This window comes from Onychomys torridus, chromosome 10, assembly GCF_903995425.1.
Source record: "Onychomys torridus chromosome 10, mOncTor1.1, whole genome shotgun sequence".
NCBI classification, from domain to species: Eukaryota; Metazoa; Chordata; class Mammalia; order Rodentia; family Cricetidae; genus Onychomys; species Onychomys torridus.
Window position 1 is genome coordinate 13,617,197 of NC_050452.1, and position 10,660 is coordinate 13,627,856.

The 10,660-nt window shown below is 38.8% G+C and overlaps 1 pseudogene; it reads left to right on the forward strand.

Annotated features, from left to right (window-relative positions):
- Nucleotides 1-4,895: 4,895 nt before the first annotated feature.
- Nucleotides 4,896-6,146, forward strand: LOC118592270 (annotated as a pseudogene).
- Nucleotides 6,147-10,660: the final 4,514 nt, after the last annotated feature.

Below are 10,660 nucleotides of genomic sequence, written 5' to 3' on the forward strand. Positions count from 1 at the left end.
TGTCTTTTTCCTGTGTCCTTGCCACATTGAAAGCAAACTCCATATGAAGTTTCTTTGATGCCCATTATCCTTTTTATGAAGTAAATTGATATTGCCAGGAACAAATGTGTCTCACTGTCTTGAAAAACCATAGGTTATTAAACATCTTAAATGCCATATTCTATAGATCTTTGTGTTAGGGTCCAACAGAAGCCCCCAAGAAAGACCAGCAGTCGTGTATGCAATTTAGAAAGCGTTTATTTCCAGCATGATGGGGTGGCAAATAGCGACCCTGAAGGGAGGTTGTAAGCTCCTTTTTTAGCAGACTTAGGAGAATTTCAGGGAGGGGGGAATTAATCTGGTGCTAATTGGTGGAGGAAAGATTAGTCTAGGAGCTGATTGGTGGGAGGCTGTAGTGATTAAGGGCCCATTGGTGGTGGTGGAGGGGTTTAGTGTCTAGGGACTTGTTGACTAGAGAGTAGGAAAAGCTATATTTAGCTATCAGAAGTCTGAAGGGTATCTGCTGAACCAGCAGAAGGGGCTTGGGTTGCCTGCTGAGCCAGCAGGAGGCTGGGGGCACCTGTTGATTGGCTGCCTATAAGTTGTGGTTTTCCTGAGAACTGCTTGCTCAGCTCCAGCCCATCCTAGTTAACTGAAACTGAGGCCTGGTCCATGTCAGGGATGCCAGGGGAGCCTGTTATGGCTGTGGTTTGGCCACCTGGTCCTCTCACTTTGAAGCACTGAAGACCATTAATCTGTCCAAAATGTACCTGTTTAACCTTGAAAACACACCCAATGTGACCACAAGTTTGATTATTATAGACTAACTACTAGCTTTGTTTCTTAATTGTACATTGCATTTTTAAATGAGCTGCACAAACACAACATCCCAACTAGGATTAGAAATAGATATACAGTGCAATAAAAACAACTTCAAATTTGTATCAATATACCAAAATCCATGCTAAAATATCTGAGATTGACAATTGTCTTTTTACTCTATATTCCTATATTTCCCTAAATGATAACAAACATCCATAACCCACCAAATAATCAACAACCACTCACACCACCTCTTAGGAATGTGGGCATTGTCTTCTCTAGATTGCTTCCTGTTTCTGTGGGCAAAGACATCTTTAGGGGTCCCTGAGAAAATTGAGATAATGGCCAAGTCCTAGGAATACCAATGGTAACCTTTATTGATATATATCACCTGTCAAGATTCAAGAGGTCTCCCTTGGTCAAACATAATCCATATTAACCTGGAACAAGTCCACGGCCTCTTGTTTCCTATGGAAATAAAAGCAAAACCTCTTCTGCAAAGCAATGCTAATGTAAAGTTACACTTTAAAGCTAAGGCATTCTTAAAATATCTTGACTGGTTTATTTCAGCAGTCCTTTCAACCCCATATCTTTTAACAGCTGTTGTTTATCAGTAATCAAAAAATTCAAAATAAACACAAAACTATATAGGATCCAGAGTCCCTGTGTATTTCCCATCTTACATGGCCTTTTCTTTTATATTACTTTTATTCTCTTTAAAGACTTGGCTTTATTATTTTTAAACTATTATTTATACAACTATATATACCCTTCTCTTGTCTTAAGCCTGTGCACATTGTTAAACACACTGGAACCTGTTTAGAGGTTTTCCTTTACTGTGTATCTTTTAGCATCTTGACCACATGAGCCTTCAAACTGTTAAGCTGCATGACTAGGACCTCCCCTGGGGCTTTGGTGGCTGGCTCTGTCCCATCTTTCCAGTTGTGAAAGCCAAGACTATGACCACAGGCTATGTTCAGAGGTTGGAGGTTAGTTTGACCAGGAACTGCATTCCAGTAGTGGGTGTTTTTTATTTAACTTTTTTTCTTCTTTTTTTTTACTTAACCTATTGACCACTCAAGGGCTGACTGTAAAGCAGAAACTCTTAAAGGAGCTGTGTCTGTTTTTTGTTTGTTTGTTTGTTTGTTTTTTGTTTTTCAGCTTTCTTGGGCTCTAGGTGGCTATTCCAAAATGTAGTTTTGTTTTGTTTTTTACTCTTTGCTCTTTGGGGGCCCACCACCCAGCCCCCAAATAAATACACAGAGATTTATTCTTACTTATGAATGCTTGGCCTTAGCTTGGCTTATTTCTAGCCTGCTTTTCTTAACTTAACTTATCCCATCTACCCTTTGCCTCTGGGCTTTTATCTTTCACTATTCTATATGTCTTTTTTTTTCCTTCTTAGTTCATTGCTGGATATGTGGCTGGGTGGCTGGGTGGCTGGGTGGCTGGGCCCTGGCCTCCTCACCTCCTTTTCTCTCTCCTTTCTCCTCATTTCTCTTTCATTTATTCTCTCTGCCTGCCAGCCCCATCTATCCTTTCACCTACCTAGCAATTAGCCATTCAACTCTTTATTAGGCCAACCAGGTGTTTTAGACAGATATAGTAACACAGCTTCACAGAATTAAACAAATGCAATATTTAAAAAAAAATGTAACACATCTTTGCATTACTAAACAAATATTTTACAGCATAAATGAACATAACCCATCTTCAACTCATATTCCACAATAGGAACTGAGATGATTTCATCATGAGTCCCAGATGCTAGACATAGAACTGCAGAATTTGATGTTTGCTCTGTTTCAGTTTTCCTTCAGTCTAATCTTTCCTTGGTATGCCCCCAATCCTCCCTTTTGAAATGCAAATGTTTACTTGTACCATTGTACATTGGAAGTATATAATTTATTCTTGGTGTTACAGGGACTCATGTTCAAGAGATTTCCTGAGTCTTAGAAGAAACATTTCAGTTACCTTTCTGAATAGTAATAGGGCTCTTAGAGACCATGAAGGGTTTTGATGTTAGACTGGATACATTTTGCATTATAAAATGGCTGTGAGCTTATGGGAACCAGAAGGTCGTGGCTTTAAAGTGATATATTTGTAGACAAGGTAGTTAGCTTAGTTGATGAACTGCTTTGCACATAATTACAAGGACCTGAGTTCAGTCTCTAGCACCAATAAGAAAAGGTTGACACACCGGCATAGGCTAGGAAAGTGAGAGTTGGATCACTTGGGCTCACTAGCAATCAGGTCCTTTGCCTAAAAAAAAATAAAATGGACATTAGCGTATTAATCTCACTGAACATGTTCATGGCCTCCTCATGCACACACTCACACAAGTATGTGCATACCTGCAATTCATACACACACACACACACACACACACACACACACACACACACGAGAAAGAGAAAGAGAGAGAGAGAGAATATTTGAATATCAAGTTGACAGTGTATGAACCTGTGATGGTTAAGCATATTAACCACAAACTTAACAGAATCTAGACCTTCTGGGTACATTTGTGAAGGAGTTTCTAGATTAGGTTAATAGACATAGAAAGACACCCCAATCAGGTTAGGCAGTATTCCATGGACTAGGGTTCCAGATGGAATAAAAGGAAAATGGTAAAGTGAGCCAAACACAAGTATTCATCTTTTTCTGTTTCCTGAATGCAGGTGCAATGTGACTGTCCTAGCCAGGTTTCTATTACTATGATAAACATGATAACCAAAAGCAACTTGGGAAGTGTAGTTGGAAGTTTTCCTGTGTTCTGCCTGGTCCTATAGGCACTCAGACCCAAATAAACACACAGAGGCTTATATTATTTTCAAACTATGGCCATGACAAGCTTCTTTCTAGCTAGCTCTTATATCTTAAATTAACCCATTTCTATAAATCCATGCCTTGTCATGTGGCTTGTGGATTACTGGTATCTTACATTTTACTTCTCCCAGCAGCAGCTAGCAGTGTCTGTCCCACTCTCTTTTCTTGTCTCCTATCAGGCTTGGATTTTTCCCACCTGGCTCCATCCTTCCCTGCCATTGGCCAATGTAGCTTTATTTATCAACCAATCAGAGCGACACATATTCACAGCATACAGAAAGATATCCCACAGCACTTCCCCTTTTGTATCTAATCAAAAAGAAGGTTTTAATTTTAACAATAAAATTACATATAACAAAACAGTTATGAAGCAAGTTGATACAACATTTTGTCAGCAGTCAAAGGTAAGAACAGTTTCTTGCCCAAATGGCTATTTTTGCCAAGAAGATAGACTCCATATGGAGTGTCTTTGATGCCCATCCTCCTCTCTGAAGTAAATCGGTGCTGCTACAAATAGATGTGTCTCATTGTCCAGAAAGTCTAAGTTTTTAAAACATTTTAAATGCCATATTTTGTAGGTCTTTGAAGTGTTTAAAGATTACCTACCTAATTGAACTATATCTATGTATACCTAGAAAACTTAACTAGCATAATTGTAATTATCATAAATGACTAATTATTCATCTATTTCTTAATTATACATTACAATTTTAAATGAGTTGCATAAACATATCTTAAACAAGAGTAGAAATATATATACAGTATAACAAAATTAACTTTAAATTTGTAATAAACTATAATCTATAGCAACATAAAACATTTTAAACAAGTTGTTGCTCTTTAAAAGTAGATTCAATAATCAACCCTTTCATCCAATGGTATCTTTAGCATCATCCCTTTTCTTCTTTAGAAAGAGATTGTATTTATACTCAATGTGCTTTAAAGAAAAATAAACATTCATAAACAATATTTTGGGAATTTGGGCATACCTTCTCATACTACTTCCTGCTGATTGAGGGTGCTGGCAATCTTATGGGGATTCTGAGAAAATTAAGAATTATGGTCAAGTCCTGAGAAGACTGGCTATAACCTTTGTTGATAGGTACAATCTGTTAAAGTTCAGGAGGTCCAGCTTGATCAAATCTGATTCATCTTAACCTGGAACAAATCCATAGCCTCTTGCTTCCTGTAGAAATAAAAGCAGGGCCTCTTTTCCAAAGCAACAGGGAAGGAATGTCTTTATTTCACCTTGTTGCCTACAGTCCACCATGGCAGAAGGTAGGGCAGGAATTCAAAGCAGAAACCTGTAGACAAAAACTGAAACAGAGACCATGGAGAGACACTGCTTACTGGCTTGCTCAGCTACCCCACAAGGGGATGAGCCCTTCCATGTCCATCATTAATTTAAAAAATGTCCCTACAGACCTGCCTAGAGGCAAGCATTTCCCATCTCCCTTCCCATATAACCCTAGCTTGTGTCAAGTTGACAAAAATATAAACAGCACAATTACCAACTGCCTCACATTCCTTGCTGTTAGGCATTCTCCACCATGATGGGCTATTCCCTAGAACTGTGAGCCAAATCAACCATTTCTCAGTTGAGTGGCTTTTATCAGATACTTCATTATGGTAGTGAGAAAAGTAACTAATTCAGAAATACATCAAGTATCCAGCCAACTTGCTATTAACTCATTCCCTAGACAGAATTGGACACTGAAATATCAGAAGCTTAAGAAAGCCTCTAAATTGAGAAATACAATCAAAAGAAATGAACAGATTGGAACTCAGTGAAACAGACCATGTGAAGAGAAGAAAGAAACTGAAGACAAACTTTAATGACTGTCCCTGCCTAAATAAGACATGCCGCATCCCATGTACAAAATAAGAAGCTATAAAAAAGAATAATTGAGAAGTGGGCAGGTCATCCAGGAGTCTGAGGAAGAGGAAGGCAGCAAAGCCTGGTTGGTACATCAGTTTGCCAACTAAATTTTAAAAAATGATACCAAGAAAAAAAAAAATTCAGTACATTCTATGCACTGAAAGCCTTTCCATAAAAGAATGTTATAAGTATCTGAAGGCTGGCTGGTGTGTTCATACTGTGAGAGAAGACTTTGATGAGAAACCAAATTATCTGGAACAGAAAGTTACAACTATGTGTAAGTTCAAAATCCAGGAACACAAAGTTATTCCACAGAGAGATGTGGCTGTCTTAGCCCTGTTCCAGTTCCATGTTGACAAACTTTTCTCAGGACATAGACACATACACACACACACACACACACACACACACACACACACACACACACACACACACACACACACACACACACACACACAAACATGAAAATAAATTCTACATTAACCCAGGTTCTGCTAATGGAACATATTATGCATTGGAAACAAATACAGGTCTATCACTTGTGTTGTTGGACATCTAGCCTTCTACCATGGTCACTTATGTCTATCAGCTAACTGGAAATGATGAGAAAGAAGAATGAATTGAATACAAAAAATCATAAAGCCAAGCAGCCGTGATAATTTTCCATTTTTCCCATCTTTCTGTTCAAATCAAATGACTTAACATCAAATTATATCACTTTAATAATATTTTGCAGTAAAAATGATCTTTTGTTAATATACAGTTACTCTAGGTTGCTTATAAACTGTAAGAATATATTTAGTTTGCAGTATATGGTTTCTATGAGTAAAATCCAGCACATAGTAATGTTACACCCTTTTTTGTACAGCAGAATGGGAAGAGTGAACTAATAATCCAGGATCAATGGCTACTTCTGGTGACCCCTGTGAATTAAGAGTTCAGAAAATCAAGACCCAACACAAGATAATATCAACCCTTAAGCCTGCAATGTTTCCCCTTTCAGTATCAGTGGGTCTGAGAGAGGTTGAAGATCGAATCCAGTCTTCTTTAGAAACCAGAGTGGAGACAAGTAGAATCTCCACACCTCACCCAAGGCAACAGTTAATTAATAACAGAGACACAACTTGAACCCAAGACTCCAGCCTTCTCTTCCTCCCTGCTCCCAATTTTATGCTTTTTCTTCCAGGTTTATCAAAACAACATCAATGGTTCTGATGCTTCCCTGCCAGGAGACATACCAATTAGGATCAATGGACATCTGTGAAATAATAGCAGTCTAATTCACCATTGGCAGAAATGTAGGTTTGGGAAGAAAATTGCAACAGACTTCGGCAGAGAGATCTGCAATACATTGATTGTTTAGAACAGAAAACACCTCTTAGATGTCAAGATGGGAAAGAGGAGCCACCAGTCCTTATCCATCCTGAGTGCAGCTCCGCCATGTGATTGGTTGGTCCCAAAAATCCTCATGCTCCTAAGTACATCTGCAGCCACAGTGGAAAGATGAGGATATGGGCTCAGCTAAACTCATAATAAATTTACTTTTTTCAAAACAGAGAGAAAATCTAGCAAGACTGCAGAATCAAAGGAGCATGATGTAATCAGTTCCTTTGCGTTCCAAAACCCAACTGCAGTCCGTGATCTCTGTAGCTGTCTTGGCAGGCTTCCCAGCCAGTCCAGTTGTAGTCAAAGTCAAGATTCACATCTTCAAAGCAAGAGCTAAGCACTAGTCCCCTCCATTGACTGAATATGTCTTCACAAAGCACCTCTTGACGACAAAGGTTGTGTTAAGTCAGCATAGAGGATCAGTCTATTGCAATTCTAGCATCTAGACTGATTATCAAGGTTTCCTAAAGACTCACTGAGTCAAATCCTGTCATTGTGGTCCGCAGATGTGTTTCCTACACTTGGGAGGCAGAGACACAAAACTTAAGAGTTCCAGGCCAGCCCCACCTACATAACCAGTTGGAAGCTAGTCCAGGCTAAATCACATCCTTTCTCAAATATTGTCTGGAGTCAATAACATGCTTGTTGCATAAGCATGCTGAGCACACTACTTGGTCTAAATATATAATACAAAATTATAGAATGACCATTTCAGAAATTTTTGAAATGCCTGTTCTATTCCCAAACCAAAATTGATTTACAGTGAACTCAAGTCAGCAGCTCAAGTATCTATTTTTAATGAAACATTGTAACACAATACAACCCAAGGATTCATTAATTTGGTACTTCATGTAACAGGACCCCAGAGGTTCACACAACTGATTGCCATGATGGAAGTACCATTTAGGCTTTGGAACCTAGCAGGTAGGCAACACCAGCTGCCAAAATGAAAACAAAACCTAACCTATCGAAGTCCACAACTCCAGGAAAGTATCTCAATGTATTAACCTTGGTTTATGGCTTCTGTAGTTCTGCTTCTGGCTAATTGTTCTTGCTAACTGAGGTGTGTCAACCCAGGATGTGGTATTGTGCTTAAAACACACACTAAGAAAGCTCTGGGACAGCACTGGGATACCAAAAACCCAGGATAATCACTGCTAATCGACTTTCTACTGACTTAAACCAAGGCATCTTCTCTAGCGGCTACATCATAACACTTCCATGTTGAGGAGAGTTGATAGGAAAATATTGCCTTTGTTTTCCATAATTAAACTGTTGCTTCCATAAGAGCAGATCACTACATGTACAGTAAAGACTCTGCAATTCATAGCATACAGTAGGCTGGAATCCAAGCAGAGGCGTTTCCACTGTGCTTCCTGTACCTACATGCACGGAGGCACACTCAGTGCAAAGTGCACATGCTGTGTGTTCCAAACCAATGCTGCAGGGAAACACCTCTGATCCATTACGCATGAGAATTTGAATTAACATTTGGTCATTGTACATTCAGAAACAACCTCTTATTTTCACCACTTTTTGTGAACCCCACACTTAACTGTTCTGACTCACAGTTTAAAACGGGAGCTGCAGAGTAAGGAGCTTTCCCACCATTCCCAGTCATACTGTAGGCCCCAAATCATCAGCTCCTCTAGGACAAAATCAGTTTTCAAATTGCAAACTCCATACTTAAAGTTTGGGTTTTCAATGCTGTGGTGAAGAAAATGGTGGCGTAAGTCAGCAACCCACTGTGACATCTCAGCCACTTTCAGTATCGCCAGGTCTAAGATTTTCCTAAACAAATGCAATTAAGAACATAAACTGAGCTGGGTCTTAGGGTGTAGATCTGTAATTCCAGAGTATTAGACACAAAGATCTCAAGTTCCAGGTCAGCCTAAGCAATTGGTAAGAGCTTGTCTCAAAATAAAAGGTAGAAGGAAGCTTTGCAATGTAGTTCAGTGACAGAGCACTTACCTAGCATACTCAGGGTCTTAGGTTCAATCTTCAGGCACACAAGAATAAACAATACATATGTTAGAGCAAAATTTCTTGGGCTCAACTATTGACTTTACCTTTTAACCTTGGACCATGACTAAGTGCCTAAGTCAATAACTTCTATTTACCATATATTGCTGTTATTGTTATGAATAAATTGAAAATCAAAATGTTGATCCTTCCTATACCACAGAGAAGGGATGCTGCAGAATAAGATAAGAGTTTGAAAAACTCTTTAAAATATTAAAAATAATCACATAAACAAATATTACAGTGATTTTTAAGTCACACATTCTAATAATATGGCATGGCATTGATTAAAAGACACGTATTTTTTCACATTTTAACATCGCTGAAGTTGAATGCCAAAGAACCAAATCTCATTCCACTGCACAAACAGAAATCTGAGGAAACTGGGTAGAACACGACTTTAAAGAAATGTTTCTTACCACTTCAGTCTTGTTATCTGTCTTGGATGTTTATTTGTGGGGGTAGTTCTTCGCAAAGACCGTTTGTCTGCTCTATAGATCTCACTTCTCTCACCCTAACATGAAATCTTCCAGATCATTCTAGCCAATGGGATACAAGCAAAAGTGATTATCTGGGACTATTATGACGTGGCTTCTCTATATTCACAACTTCAGGTTCTGGGTCTCTCTCAACCAGCTTCAATCACACTGAGGAAATTTAAGAATAAATTTTAGAAAATAACACGCACATGGAGGGAGAAAGAGAGTAAGCATCATGTGCAGAATGGGATGTAATAAGCCTTCTGTTTTGTGTCTTTGAGCGGAAGCCTCTTGCCTGGATTAGTTAATGCTCTAATTTGGGTAGAATTTATCAGCTCTGTTCATGATCACGTTCTCAAGAGTTTAATTAGCTATTTAATGAAGAAATCTACTTTGCTGTGCAAACTCATGCCTCGTTAAGTCCTACATAGGAACTGCTGCTGGCAGGACCAGAATTCTGTGCTCAGAGTTTATGTAATCCACTAATTGCCATTTGATGCCCCAGTTTTTCAGTGGAGGTCTAGAACGTGAGCCCCAGATTCAGAACCCCCAAAGTTTTTGGCTGTGCTCTTGACAGCACACAGTGTATTTAACCCTTTACCTTTGCTTAGGTAAGAATCTGAGCTAGCCAACCCAGCCTCTCGGGATCTCAATGACATTCAGACAGCCAATGGTCTCCTTGGTCGTGCCTTTCAACCAAGTGTTTTCAGGCAATGCCTCAGTTATGTGTTTGTATTCCTTGTACTTTGTTCTAGAAACTGTCAGTCTGTGTTCAAATGAACCATTTTCTCTAGTTTAATGAAGACTTCTTAAATTTTATCTCTGCTTTCCTCAATATGAACAATAACATCTGGATATTGCCTTTAAAAATCAGATATTCGGGCTGGAGAGATGGCTCAGTGGTTAAGAGCAGTGGCTGCTCTTCCAGAGGTCCTGAGTTCAATTCCCAGCAACCACATGGTGGCTCACAACCATCTGTAATGAGATCTGGTGCTCTCTTCTGGCCTGCAGACAGAATACTATATACATAATAAATAAATCTTTTTTAAAAAGTCACATATTCTATTATTTTATGAATATTTTAAGTTGCCTAGCAGACAGAAACAAGGCCTATCTATAAACATCTACCAGGCTCTATCAGCAATATAATAAAAACAAAGTTGAGTGAACAGGGACAGTTGTATAGATGTTCACATCAAAGGCCTCAAGTAAAGCTTGGGTAGATTGTATTTAAATCTAGAGTTTGGGAGAACCTAATACTATGTTT